Genomic DNA, 16,359 nt, shown 5'->3' with positions numbered 1-16,359 from the left:
GCATTCCTGAAATTACATCAATGAAAGGAAGATTTACATTTATTTGTTTAAACATATCCAAGAATTTGGATTGCTCGGCTTCAAGTTTTTCTTTCTTCATTTTACTCGGGTAAGGAAGTGGTGGTTGGTATGGTTTAACATAAGGTTTATCCTTAACTGTGTTATCTTTATTAACCTTTTCAACTACCGGTTCTTTTTCCTTATCCTGATCAGGTTGTGGTTCTTGTGGAGTAGGTATAGTTTCATCAGAAGTTACAGGTATTTCAGGTGGTTTAAGTGTTGTACCACTTCTTGTGGTAATAGCTTTAGCTGTTTCATTCCGGGGGTTAGCATTCGTATCACTAGGTAAACTTCCCGGTTTTCTTTCACCTATTAACCTTGCTAGGTTACTTACTTCTTGTTCCAGATTTTGAATAGAAGCTTGTTGATTTCTAAATGCTTGAGCATTTTGTTCATTGGTTTGTTTTTGAGATGTGAAAAACTGCGTTTGAGTTTCAACTAGCTTCGTCATCATATCTTCTAAATTCGGCTTTTTATCATCGGTTTGTTGTGGTGGTTTGTTTTGAAAATTCGGTCTTTGCTGATTGTAAGTATTATTGGATACTTGTTGATTGCTAGGACCTTGTTGGTTGTTGTATGGAATATTTCGGTTATAATTCTGGTTTTGATTGTAAATCGGTCTTGGCGGTTGATAATTATTCTGATAATTATTTCCAGGCCTTTGGTTTATGTATGAAATATTCTCTCTTTCTTCCATTGTTAATTCAATACTGAGACAATCTTTTGTCAAATGTGGTCCTCCACACTGCTCACAACTAATTCGTATAGCATGAATATCTTTAGTCATCTTTTCCATTCGTCTCTCGAAAGCATCTATCTTTGCCGAAATGGAATCTAAGTCATGGCTAGAATCGGCTCTAGCTGCTTTAGATGATCTAATGATATCTTTTTCTTGGTGCCACTCATGTGAGTGGGAAGCAGTATTATCAATAATTTTGTAAGCATCAGTTTCGGTTTTCTTCATAATAGAGCCACCAGCTGCTATATCTATGTCTTTTCTTGTAGTGATGTCGCATCCTTGGTAGAATATTTGTACTATTTGACAGGTGTCTAAACCATGTTGCGGACATCCTCTTAATAACTTTCCATATCTTGTCCACGCCTCATATAGAGTTTCATTTGGTTTCTGTGTGAACGTAACAATTTCTGCTTGAAGTCTTACGGCTTTAGATGCAGGAAAGAATTGTTTAAGAAATTTGTCAATTAAAACGTCCCATGTATCGATCGCCCCTTCAGGTAACGATTCCAACCAATCTTTGGCTTCTCCCTTTAAAGTCCAGGGAAATAACATGAGATATATCTGTTCATCCTCCACTTCTCGTATTTTAAATAGTGTGCAGATCCTATTAAAGGTACGTAGATGTTCATTTGGATCTTCCTTCGGCGCACCACTAAATTGGCATTGATTAGTCACCATGTGTAGAATTTGTCCTTTGATTTCATAATCTGGCGCATTAATGTCTGGATGAGTAATTGCGTGACCTTGGCCAGTGCGTTTAGCTCTCATTCGGTCTTCCATACTTAAAGGTTCCAGATTCTCCATAATTGAATTTGTTGAATCGGTATCACTAGATGATTCTGATTTAATGGTTCGTTCCTCAACAATCTCTGTTTTAATGATTGGTGGTTCCGGAGGAAAGTTTAGTGGTTCAGGATCTACGAACCGTTCCTGAATATTTTCTGGATTCTCAATTGTGAGGTTTGTTTCAAAAACTGGATTATCGGAAATTTGAACTGAAGTACTTGGTCGACTGGATGACGATTCTAAAGAAAAATCAACGGCGGTTATATTTGTTAAACGATGTCTTGATCGAGTTACAGGTGGTGAACGTACAAAAGGTGATGAACGTCTTGCTCGGTGCATTCACAGAATATCTTATTAGTTTTTAAAAGGAAAGAAAAATTATAATAAGTTATCCAATCAATAGACTTTTCTGATTTTGCCCACGTTTCGAATAGCCAAAAGATGCAGCAGAGGGGCAGGATTCGTTTGGTCTCAATATAATTGAGGACTGTTTGGCTCCAATAACCCGGTCCACGTACAAATCCAACTATTACTACGAACCAGAAAATTTTGATGTCTATTAATTTAACTACTCAAAATAAATTTTCGTAATTTTTAGAAATTTAGATAAGAAGTAGAAAAAATTCTAAGTCCTAAAACTAGAATAGCGAGAAATAAGAGAGACAAAGAGTTCGTCGCAAAAGGTCGAAAAAGAAAAATGGTTGAAAAAAAATAAAAGGTGACGGAAAAATAAAAGAAACTTAAAAATACTTAACTAATTTAACCTTATTACTACAACTAACTTAAAATTATAATCGCAAATTGAAATTACTAATTGGAATGATAATTGATACATAGTAAAAAGTCTAAAAATATTAAAACTTACAGGAAAAACTAAATCCCAAATGGAAATAACTTAAAAAGAAACTAAAACTTAAAAAGGCGTCGCAAAATTCTAAAGCACCTAAATCTTAGTCTAAAGAAAAAGCACTTAAGGAATTCTACGGCAAAGCCTAAAAATCTAGGAGTAAAAATAACTATAGCAAAAACTAAGTTTAAAATTAATTATGAGCTAAAAAATACAAATATTATGCTACAACGATTAAAAAGGTACAAAATATAAAAATATACAAAAAGTTGTAAAAAGTACAATTTTTATAAAAATATTATTTTTATATTATTTATTTAATAAAAGTACTAATTTTATAATTTAATTAAACTTATTTAAACTAAATACATAAATTAAATAAAAATAAAACTTAAAACTAATAATAATAATAATAATAATAATGTTTAAATAATAATAATAAATAATAACCCGTGATTAATGCGGTTTTAGGGTTTTTGTCCGTGTGTCAGAAGCCCTCCGCGAGTTGCGGTGAATAAAGAGGAAAACCCCGCGAGTCGCGGGGTTCAGGAATTCAGTTGACAGGTTTTGTTTTTACGCGTTTTTTCTTTTTATTTTTTTTTTTTTTATTTTGTTTTCTGTTTTTTTAAATAATTAAAAGATTTTAAAATTAAAACTTATATTTTTATAAACTAAAATAAAAATAAAGAAACTTATAAAACTTAAATATTTAACGAAATCCTAAAAATACTAATATTTTTGTTTTTCTTTTTATATTTTTAAAATTTAACTAATATTTTTATATTTTTATATTTTGGTAGATAGTCCCCGGCAGCGGCGCCAAAAATACTTGATGTCAAAGCAGAGGGGTATATAATACTATTAAATTTTAACAGGAAATACTATTAAATACGATACAATTTTACACAAGATATTTATTTATTTATAGAATGGATATACTTAAACCTTGCTACAACACTTATAGGCAGTGTACCTAATCGTACAGTAGTGTAGTTTTTAGTAAGTCCGGTTCGTTCCACAGGGAAATCTTTAAACAAAGCTCAACGCTATATTAGTTAACTTTTATAAAAATACAAATATATATATAGGTAATATTATTATTATAAAGGGGGGTTTTTACCGTTTAATGACCGGTTTGTCGATTTTAAAACTTTAGTCGCAGTTAAAACCTAATGTAAAATATAAAATAAATACAAGACTTTAAATTAAAGCGTAAAGTAAATAACGATAATGAAATTGCGAATAATAAAAATGCGATAAAATTAAATTGCGATAATTAAAAAGTACGATAATTAAAAGTGCGATAAAATAAAATAACAATGAATAAAAGTGCGATAATTAGAAGTGCAATTAAATATAAAATAAAGGAAATTAAATATGAAATAAAAGAATTATGCTTATTTAAACTTCCGTAATCATGATGTTTGACGTGTTGATTTTAGTTTTATGCCCATGGGTTAATTGTCCTTTGTCCTGGATTATTCAATATGTCCGTCTGGTTTTTGTCCATAACAGTCCATCAGTCATAAATATAAATTGCAAGTGTCCTTGTCAAATTATTATTATACCCGAAGATAAATATTCCAACTAATTGGGGATTCGAATTGTAACAAGGTTTTAATACTTTGTTTAATGAATACACCAGGTTATCGACTGCGTGTAAACCAAGGTTTTACTACTTTGTTAACAATTACACCAATTACCCTTGAATGTAATTTCACCCCTGTTTTAATTATTCTAGTGGCTATTAATCCATTCCCGTGTCCGGTTAAATGAACGATTATTCGTACATATAAATACCCCGCCCATCGTGTCCGATCGAGTGTATATGGTAATTTATAGGGACGCCCAATTGTAAATCTTTATATTAACATTAACAAACTTTCATTTAGTTAAACAAATATAAAGCCCATTAATAGCCCATAGCCTAGTTTCCACAAGTGTCGTTCTTTTATCCAAACCCCAATTATGGTACAAAGCCCAATTACCCAATTTTAGTAATTAGCCCAACATCATGATTACTTCGTTTTAAATAAGCATAATAATAACTTAGCTACGAGACATTAATATAAAAAGGTTGAACATAACTTACAATGATTAAAAATAGCGTAGCGTTACACGGACAGAATTTCGACTTACACCCTTACAACATTCGCTAACATAACCTTATTATTAGAATTATAATTAAAATTAAAATATAAATTATAAATATAAATATATTACGTATATATTGAGAGAGATTGAGAAAATAAGATGATAAATTCGATCAGAATTCGGTTGGCTTTATAGCCAGATTTGATTTTTGGGGCTCCGCGACTCGCGGCAAAAAGCCCTTCAAACTCCGCGAGTCGCGGAGAGGTATTTTCAATTCACACCCTTGGAGTTTCTGGCTGCCGACAGTTTTTAATATATATATATAATATATATATAATTAATATAATTAATTATATATTATATTATATTTATATACATAGTTAACTTGTAATTTTTAGTCCGTTGCGTCGAGCGTTAAGAGTTGACTCTAGTCCCGGTTCCGGATTTTCGAACGTCCTCGCGTACAATTTAATATCTTGTACTTTGCGTTTTGAATCTTGTACTCTTGTGATTTTGAGACGTTTCTTATCAATAATTGGAACCTTTTTGATTGTCTTTTGTTCTTTTGAGCTTTTTGGTCGTTTGCGTCTTCAAATCGTCGAATCTGTCTTTTGTCTTCACCTTTTATTATTTAAACGAATATCACTTGTAAATAGAACAATTGCAACTAAAAGCTTGTCTTTCTTGAGGAATAATGCTATGAAATATATGTTCGTTTTTAGCATTATCACCCATTTATTACCGTTATTTTTGTTAGGCTTAACACGTAATTACAACAGTAATTTTTCGCCATTCTGTCAAATCAATATGCTGTGACGGCTACAAAATTACCGTTTACACGTTGCGGTAATTTTAGCCGTTTAAATGTAATCATTACCTTTCCAACTTACTCGCCCTACTTCCAATTATAAATAACGAAATAATCCGTATAAAAACTTTACTCTTTCTCTTTCGATTTCATCTGCAATCAAATTCCTTGAATCACAATCGTACCGTGCAATTAACAATTCCAACCTTTAATTTCTTCAATTTTATCATCTAATTTATTTTCCTTATTGCAAATGGTGTCGTCTTCATCTATGCATACTCCCGGAGGTTATGTTTCCTATATGACAGAAACAAAACTTCAAACCCTACAAGAATGGTATCCGCCACTTGCCCAATTTGTCCTACCACGCCTGCGGCAGAACAGTGAGCCGATACTCCCCCTAAAGGGATGATTTCTTTACGAGGCTGCCATTTCTCAAGGCAACCTTCGATTTCCACTTACCCCCTTTTTAGTGTTGGCGAATACTATAAGATTGCCATGGCACAGTTGCATCCGAACGCGATTAATAAAATTGTGCTGTTCGAGATGTACTGCAATGCCACCAGCCAACCACTGCTGCTGAACGTGTTTCGTATGTGGAATAGCCTGGTGCTATACAATGTGGGGTGGTTTTCTTTCCGCAGTAAACTTGGCATAATGACTTCGCCAAAAGATTCAATTGGCAATTGGCGCAGTTCCTTCTTTTATATTAACGACACCGCCTTTTTGGACAGTGCTATTCCCAAAGCTTGGTGTACAGAGCTTAATCCCGAGCTCAATGAGAGGCCTGTACTCGATGATCTTGAGAATGACACTCTCAAGACACTAAAAAACGCAGGCCTAATTCTACGAGCTTATTTGAATGTACCACTGTACATTGGCAGAGTGTCAATTCAATGGCCATGGAGCGACCATGATGCACTTTTGGTTGACCAATCAAAAAATGGTATGCCGCTGAAATTTATCGCAGTATATTAACATAATACACTTACATTTTTCGCAATATTTTTGCTTTGCATAACACTATGCCCTTTTATTTTTACAATGGTTGCACTTGACCTTATCATGAGGTCCGCTGATATAAGCAGGATTAGCCCTGCCCGTCGCCTAAAGAATGGCGACGGCGACATTATTCTTATTGATGAACCGATCATCAATACATGTTATATTGCTGGAGGCGAGGACCGCGGAAAGCGTAAGGTTGAGGCAACTACCCCCACTCCACACAAGAAACGTCTGCGCTCTCATTCTGAACAAGAAGCAAGTAAGCAAATGTAATTTCGCAGTATTTATTTTATTACGCATTGTTTGTTTTAGCATAAACTTGATATATTTGCTTATCTGTTTACAACTATTCTTCCAGAGTCATCCGCTGAAGCTGCACCGCTTTACAACATTAGAGGGAGAATCCTTATAAATGTTCTTAATGAACCCGGGAATGAAGATTTATCTCTTTCATCTGACGCAGAAACGTCCAACCAGGAAGAGGAAGGAGAAGTTGATGCGGAAGAAACTGCAGCAGCAAATCGGGCCTTTAGACTATACCAAAGGCTTTATAAATTTGTTCCTGAAGAAACAAGGGAGCAATATCGCAAATTGTCTTATCCCGAGGCTGCCAGACAATGACTACATAATTGCTACAATACAATTTATCTGACAGTCGACAGCATGGAGCGTTTCACCGAGATGTCAGACGAGTATGATAAAGCAGTGAAAGCCGCCAATGCACAAGAGAGAAGGGCGCAATGAAATGTCCCGTTCTTATTGATTAAAAACGTTCCATATTAATTGATTTCGTTGCGAGGTTTTGACCTCTATATGAGACGTTTTTCAAAGACTGCATTCATTTTAAAACAAACCATAACCTTTATTTCATCAATAAAGGTTTAAAAAGCTTTACGTAGATTATCAAATAATGATAATCTAAAATATCATGTTTACACGCGACCATTACATAATGGTTTACAATACAAATATGTTACAACGAAATAAGTTTCTTGAATGCAGTTTTTACACAATATCATATAAGCATGGACTCCAAATCTCATCCTTATTTAAGTATGCAATAGCGGAAGCTCTTAATAATCACCTGAGAATAAACATGCTTAAAACGTCAACAAAAATGTTGATGAGTTATAGGTTTAACCTATATATTATCAAATCATAATAATAGACCACAAGATTTCATATTTCAATACACATCCCATTCATAGAGATAAAAATCATTCATATGGTGAACACCTGGTAACCGACATTAACAAGATGCATATTTAAGAATATCCCCATCATTTCGGGACACCCTTCGGATATGATATAAATTTCGAAGTACTAAAGCATCCGGTACTTTGGATGGGGTTTGTTAGGCCCAATAGATCTATCTTTAGGATTCGCGTCAATTAGGGTGTCTGTTCCCTAATTCTTAGATTACCAGACTTAATAAAAAGGGTCATATTCGATTTCGATAATTCAACCATAGAATGTAGTTTCATGTACTTCTGTCTATTTTGTAAATCATTTATAAAACCTGCATGTATTCTCATCCCAAAAATATTAGATTTTAAAAGTGGGATTATAACTCACTTTCACAGATTTTTACTTCGTCGGGAAGTAAGACTTGGCCACTGGTTGATTCACGAACCTATAACAATATATACATATATATCAAAGTATGTTCAAAATATATTTACAATACTTTTAATACATTTTGATGTTTTAAGTTTATTAAGTCAGCTGTCCTCGTTAGTAACCTACAACTAGTTGTCCACAGTTAGATGTACAGAAATAAATCGATAAATATTATCTTGAATCAATCCACGACCCAGTGTATACGTATCTCAGTATTGATCACAACTCAAACTATATATATATATTGGAATCAACCTCAACCCTGTATAGCTAACTCCAACATTCACATATAGAGTGTCTATGGTTGTTCCGCAATATATATATATATATATATATATATATATATATATATATATATATATATATATATATATATATATATATATAGATGGGTCGATATGATAGGTCGAAATATTGTATACGTGTCTATGGTATCTCAAGATTACATAATATACAATATAAGTTGATTAGGTTATGGTTGGAATAGATTTATTACTAACTTTCAGGTAGGTAAAATGAGTAGTTTTTATCAATCTTGTTTTACTCGCCATTTCTTCGTTTCTAATCCGTTTTGAGTGATTCCAGTGGCCACGGTTTCGTATTGAACTTAAATTTATGAATCTAAATAGAAAAAGTATAAGTTTATAGTCGGAAATACAAGTTACAAGTCATTTTTGAAAGAGGTAGTCATTTTCGTCGAAAGAACGACATCTTGATGACCATTTTGAAAAACATACTTTCCCTTTGAGTTTAACCATGATTTTTGGATATAGTTTCATGTTCATAAGAAAAATCATTTTTCCAGAAGTATAGCTTTTAAATCAAAGTTCTTCTTAGCTTTTAATTATCCCAACCAAAACAGCCCCCGGTTTTACTACGACGGCGTATATCCAGTTTTATGGTGTTTATCGTGTTTCTGGGTTTTAAATCATTAAGTTAGCATATCATATAGATATATATCATGTGTATAGTTGATTTTAAAAGTGTAGTTAGAAGGATTAATTTTATTTGCGAACAAGTTTAGAATTAACTAAACTATGGTCTAGTGATTACTAGTTTACCACTTCGAATATGATAGCTTTTTATGTATGAATTGAATGATGTTATGAACATCATTACTACCTTAAGTTCCTTGGATAAACCTACTAGAAAATAGAAAAATGGATCTAGCTTCAACGGATCCTTGGATGGCTCGAAGTTCTTGAAGCAGAATCATGACACGAAAACAAGTTCAAGTAAGATCATCACTTGAAATAAGATTGTTATAGTTATAGAAATTGAACCAAAGTTTGAATATGATTAATACCTTGTATTAGAATGATAACCTACTGTAATAAACAAAGATTTCTTGAGGTTGGATGATCACCTTACAAGATTGGAAGTGAGCTAGCAAACTTGAAAGTATTCTTGATTTTATGTAACTAGAACTTGTAGAATTTATGAAGAACACTTAGAACTTGAAGTTAGAACTTGAGAGAGATCAATTAGATGAAGAAAATTAAAGAATGAAAGTGTTTGTAGGTGTTTTTTGTCGTTGGTGTATGGATTAGATATAAAGGATATGTAATTTTATTTTCATGTAAATAAGTCATGAATGATTACTCATATTTTTGTAATTTTATGAGATATTTCATGCTAGTTGCCAAATGATGGTTCCCACATGTGTTAGATGACTCACATGGGCTGCTTAGAGCTGATCATTGGAGTGTATATACCAATAGTACATACATCTAAAAGCTGTGTATTGTACGAGTACGAATACGGGTGCATACGAGTAGAATTGTTGATGAAACTGAACGAGGATGTAATTGTAAGCATTTTTGTTAAGTAGAAGTATTTTGATAAGACTCTTTAAGTCTTTCAAAAGAGCATGAATACATATTAAAACACTACATGTATATACATTTTAACTGAGTCGTTAAGTTATCGTTAGTCGTTACATGTAAGTGTTGTTTTGAGACCTTTAGGTTAACGATCTTGTTAAATGTTGTTAACCCAAAGTTTATAATATAAAATGAGATTTTAAATTATTATATTATCATGCTATTATGATATATTAATATATCTTAATATGATATATACATTTAAATGTCGTTACAACGATAATCGTTACATATATGTCTCATTTCGAAATCCTTAAGTTAGTAGTCTTGTTTTTACTTATGTAGTTCATTGTTAATACACTTAATGATATATTTAATTATCATATTATCATGTTATATATAATATAACAATGTATTAATATGCTTCATATATATTTAGTAAGACGTGGTTATAACGATAATCGTTATATGTATTGTTTCGAGCTTCATACGTCAATAGTCTCCTTTTTAAGTATATAAATTATTGTTACTATTTTTAATGAGATACTTAATGATTATTATATCATGTTAAACATATATATTTATTCATTTATGTATCATCATGTCATATACAACTTATAGCGTTCGTGAATCATTGGTCAAACTGGGTAATCAGACGTTTACAAAATTTCCGTTTCAATTAACCAAGTCTTAACAAGTTTGATTGCTTAACATGTTGGAAACATTTAATCATGTAAATATAGTTTTCATTAAACATATAATCATAGAAAAGTTCAGAAAAGTTCGGGTGACTACAGTACCTACCCGTTAAATAAATTTCGTCCCGAAATTTTAAGCGATTGGAGGTGTTGGCTCATCTTCTAGAAATAAGTGCGGGTACTTCTTCTTCATCTGATATTCTCATTCCCAGGTGAACTCGGGTCCTCTACGAGCATTCCATCGAACCTTAACAATCGGTATCTTGTTTTGTTTAAGTCTCTTAACCTCACGATCCATTATTTCAACGGGTTCTTCAATGAATTGAAGTTTTTCATTGATTTGGATTTCGTCCAACGGAATAGTGAGATCTTCTTTAGCAAAACATTTCTTCAAATTCGAGACGTGGAAAGTGTTATGTATAGCCGCGAGTTGTTGAGGTAACTCAAGTCGGTAAGCTACTGGTCCGACACGATCAATAATCTTGAATGGTCCAATATACCTTGGATTTAATTTCCCTCGTTTATCAAATCGAACAACACCTTTCCAAGGTGCTGTTGGAATTTGACAAACCTTTAAAATAACATGTTCTACATTTTAACAAGTTCATAAACCCATTTTATGAAGATAAAGTGAGCGGAAGCATGCAAGTACCATGTTACAAGTTAACCATTTTAAAAGACAAATTCCATAATAGATCAAGTCATGAAGATATGCTTACAAATAACAAGTGGGATTAGATGTATTACCTCCTCAAGCAAGTTGAGGGTTAATCAAGAGGATGAAGAAAAGGATGATGAAATGGAGCTTCAAAAGTATGAAACCTCAAGTTGTAATACCCAAAGCTTATCACCAACACCTTGTACTTTAGTTAGGATTTGATTAACACTTGAAAATAGCTTGAAAAATTAACTCAAGAACCCTCTCTTCACCCCCAAAAGTTTCAGCCAGCATGCAGAAAAATGGAGAGGTTTTTCAAGATTTGAAATGTGTATGTATGTGTAATGTGCCCAAAAGAAGTCTAGGTACATACATATGGAAGTGGGATTCAAGTGACCACTCAAAAGAGTCTAGGGGAAGCAAACTACTACTTCCAAGGCCACCCATAATTTTATTAAATAAAATTAATAAAATTAGATTATATAAAATGTATTATATAATACTTCCATTTTAATTTGTTATGTGTACATTACTATATATAAAACCTATTTATATATAAATGTAACATAACTTATTAATTATTTAGCCTATAAATAATTAATTCCTTATCATATAAATTAATCCATAATTTATATATACACATATCAAGTGATATTATTTTAGAAACCATTTTCTAAAATCCAAGTGTCACGTATTCTAATCAACGATCCAATCGTTAAGATCAAATACGAATAAGGTGTCGGTAAGCTTGTTATTGGGTATGACCCGACTTGGATCATAACACACTAGCCACATTAATTTAATATGTCTCTCGGGCATACGAAAACCTTCAATCTCCCACTTGCACGAGAAACATAAGAAATTAATGCAAGTGATGGATACCACCTAACGACCGTCCATCACCCCCAATATGTTATGACTTAGTGCCATTCAATAACATCATCCCTTTCGAGTTCCCTCTCGAATATGAATAGGTGAATCTTTCAATATATCCTTTTGTCCTAGATGTCATGTTAAATCCAAGAGACATAGAATGATCACTCTCTTATAGATTTAACTTAATCAGGCCTTAGACATCCGACTCTCAACGAATAAGAGGGACACATTCCATCTTGACTACATACGTCCTAGACACTACACTTCGTACCATACCTGAAGCCTCCCTTATGTACTACCATATTTCAGAATAGCGAAGGAAAGAATCAAGGCACAATATTCGGTGAATGTCTGAACCCAATATGTGTCTCAGGTCAGAGGATATAATGATATTCTCCTTTACTCAAGATTACATGTGATCAACCACAAAGGCTCCATATAGTAAATCTTGAGAGCGGGTCTTCCAATATTTGTGTCCCACAAATATCTATGAACCTTGGTTGCAACCTTGCCCCACATTCACCATTTGAATGTTAACCAATCCAAGTTCATAATAGTCTAGACCTCACACTTGTTCCCACAAATGTGATCAACTACGGAATTTAGAATAATAGTTTATTCATGGATAAAATATGCAAAATTGGAACATAACTCAAAATTAAATTAATACCATAATTATATTAATGAGTTTGAACTAATTCGTTCCGATACAATACATAAAATAGATCATTTCCAATCACTAGAATATCGAAGCCCTAATGCACAAACATGTCCCTCATGTTTTGGCCCATGTAAAAGCTTCGTGAGTGGATCCGCAACATTATGATCTGTGTGAACTTTGTGAATACATATCTTTCCCTTTTCAACCTCATCCCTAATGTAGTTGAATCTCCGCTCAATGTGACGAGTCTTTTGATGAGCACGAGGTTCCTTGATTTGAGCAATTGCACCCTCGTTGTCACAAAAGATCTCAAGAGAGTCCTGAATGGAAGGGACCACTCCTAAGTCGTCGATGAATTTCTTCATCCATGCAGCTTCCTGGGCTGCCAATGAGGCGGCAATGTACTCCGACTCTGTAGTGGATAATGCAACAACTTCCTGTTTTGAGCTCTTCCAAGAGACCGCACCACCATTCAACATGAAGACATAACCGGATTGTGATCGAGAGTCATCTCGATCAGTTTGGAAACTCGCGTCCACGTAACCTTTTACAGCGAGTTCCTCCTCACCAGACCCATATATTAGAAACATATCCTTAGTCCTTCTAAGGTATTTCAATATACATTTAACCGCAGTCCAATGACTATTTCCTGGGTTATTCTGGTATCTACTTGTCAAGCTTAGAGCGCATGACACATCCGGTCTAGTACATATCATTGCATACATGATAGACCCAATAGCAGATGCGTATGGGACTTTCTTCATTCTCTCTTGTTCATCTTTCGTGATAGGACACTGAGATGAACTGAGAACGGTTCCCTTTTGAATAGGTACCAAACCTTTCTTAGAGTTTTCCATCTTGAACCTTTTCAAGATTTTATCAATGTATGCACTTTGACTTAAACCTATCAATCTCTTGGATCTATTCCTATAGATCCCAATCCCCAATATGTATTGTGCTTCTCCAAGATCCTTAATGGAGAAGCAACTCTTAAGCCAAGTTTTGACTTCTTGCATTGTGGTAATATCATTTCCAAATAATAATATATCATCCACATATAGCACAAGGAACATTATAGAGCTCCCACTAGCCTTCTTGTATACACAAGCTTCATCACCATTTTTAATGAAGCCAAATTTCTTTGCCTCTTCATTAAAACGATGATTCCACATTCTAGATGCTTGTTTCAATCCGTAGATTGAGTTCTTTAACTTGCATACCTTTTTAGGATTTTTCGGATCAACAAAACCTTCGGGCTGTACCATATAGACATCTTCCTCAAGATATCCATTTAGGAAAGCGGTTTTGACATCCATTTGCCATATTTCATAGTCATAGTGAGCAGCAATGACAAATAATATCCTAATAGACTTTAGCATTGCCACTGGCGAGAAAGTTTCATCATAATCAACCCCTTGAGTTTGAGTGAAACCTTTTGCTACAAGTCTAGCTTTGTATGTATTCAAGTTTCCATGTATGTCGGTTTTCTTCTTGAAAAGCCAATTGCAATCAACTAGCTTGGAGCTAGGAGGTTGCACAACAAGTTCCCAAACTTGGTTTTCATACATGGATTGCATCTCGGCGTTCATGGCTTCCTGCCATTTATCTTTATCAATCCTTGATAAAGCATCTTTGTAGTTTGTCGGTTCATCCAAATCAACCGTATAGCAACCATCCACGAGAAACCCATATCTCTCAGGAGGATTACTAATCCTACTAGATCTTCGAACGTCTTGTGTACCTTGATCATCCACTTGATCATTTTCAACATCCTCATGTTGAGTACTAGTGCCAACCAATTGTGTATCATCGGCTTGATCTTGTACCTCTACAAGATCTATCTTCCTTTCACCATCACCTTCCATAAGGAACTTGGTTTCAAGGAATTCCGCTTTTCGAGCAACAAATACCGTTTGTTTGGATGGATCATAGAAGTAATATCCCATGTCATCTTTGGGATATCCTATGAAGATACACTTTGTGGATCGAGCATGTAGCTTATTAGCTACATAACGCTTAGGATAAGCTTCACATCCCCATACTTTTAAGTATGAAAGAGAAGGTTGAAATGTCCCGTTCTTATTGATTAAAAACGTTCCATATTAATTGATTTCGTTGCGAGGTTTTGACCTCTATATGAGACGTTTTTCAAAGACTGCATTCATTTTAAAACAAACCATAACCTTTATTTCATCAATAAAGGTTTAAAAAGCTTTACGTAGATTATCAAATAATGATAATCTAAAATATCTTGTTTACACACGACCATTACATAATGGTTTACAATACAAATATGTTACAACAAAATATGTTTCTTGAATGCAGTTTTTACACAATATCATACAAGCATGGACTCCAAATCTCGTCCTTATTTAAGTATGCGACAGCGGAAGCTCTTAATAATCACCTGAGAATAAACATGCTTAAAACGTCAACAAAAATGTTGGTGAGTTATAGGTTTAACCTATATATATCAAATCGTAACAATAGACCACAAGATTTCATATTTCAATACACATCCCATACATAGAGATAAAAATCATTCATATGGTGAACACCTGGTAACCGACATTAACAAGATGCATATATATAAGAATACCCCCATCATTCCGGGACACCTTTCGGATATGATATAAATTTCGAAGTACTAAAGCATCCGGTACTTTGGATGGGGTTTGTTAGGCCCAATAGATCTATATTTAGGATTCGCGTCAATTAGGGTGTCTGTTCCTTAATTCTTAGATTCCCAGACTTAATAAAAAGGGGCATATTCGATTTCGATAATTCAACCATAGAATGTAGTTTCACGTACTTGTGTCTATTTTGTAAATCATTTATAAAACCTGCATGTATTCTCATCCCAAAAATATTAGATTTTAAAAGTGGGACTATAACTCACTTTCACAGATTTTTACTTCGTCGGGAAGTAAGACTTGGCCACTGGTTGATTCACGAACCTATAACAATATATACATGTATATCAAAGTATGTTCAAAATATATTTACAACACTTTTAATATATTTTGATGTTTTAAGTTTATTAAGTCAGCTATCCTCGTTAATAACCTACAACTAGTTGTCCACAGTTAGATGTACAGAAATAAATCGATAAATATTATATTGAATCAAACCACGACCCAGTGTATACGTATCTCAGTATTGATCACAACTCAAACTATATATATTTTGGAATCAACCTCAACCCTGTATAGCTAACTCCAACATTCACATATAGAGTGTCTATGGTTGTTCCGAAATATATATAGATGTGTCGACATGATAGGTCGAAACATTGTATACGTGTCTATGGTATCTCAAGATTACATAATATACAATACAAGTTGATTAAGTTATGGTTGGAATAGATTTGTTACCAATTTTCGCGTAGCTAAAATGAGAAAAATTATCCAATCTTGTTTTACCCATAACTTCTTCATTTTAAATCCGTTTTGAGTGAATCAAATTGCTATGGTTTCATATTGAACTCTATTTTATGAATCTAAACAGAAAAGTATAGGTTTATAGTCGGAAAAATAAGTTACAAGTCGTTTTTGTAAAGGTAGTCATTTCAGTCGAAAGAACGACGTCTAGATGACCATTTTAGAAAACATACTTCCACTTTGAGTTTAACCATAATTTTTGGATATAGTTTCATGTTCATAATAAAAATCATTTTCTCAGAAT

The sequence above is a fragment of the Rutidosis leptorrhynchoides genome, chromosome 9, assembly GCF_046630445.1.
Source record: "Rutidosis leptorrhynchoides isolate AG116_Rl617_1_P2 chromosome 9, CSIRO_AGI_Rlap_v1, whole genome shotgun sequence".
NCBI lineage: Eukaryota > Viridiplantae > Streptophyta > Magnoliopsida > Asterales > Asteraceae > Rutidosis > Rutidosis leptorrhynchoides.
This window is presented reverse-complemented; position numbering follows the sequence as displayed.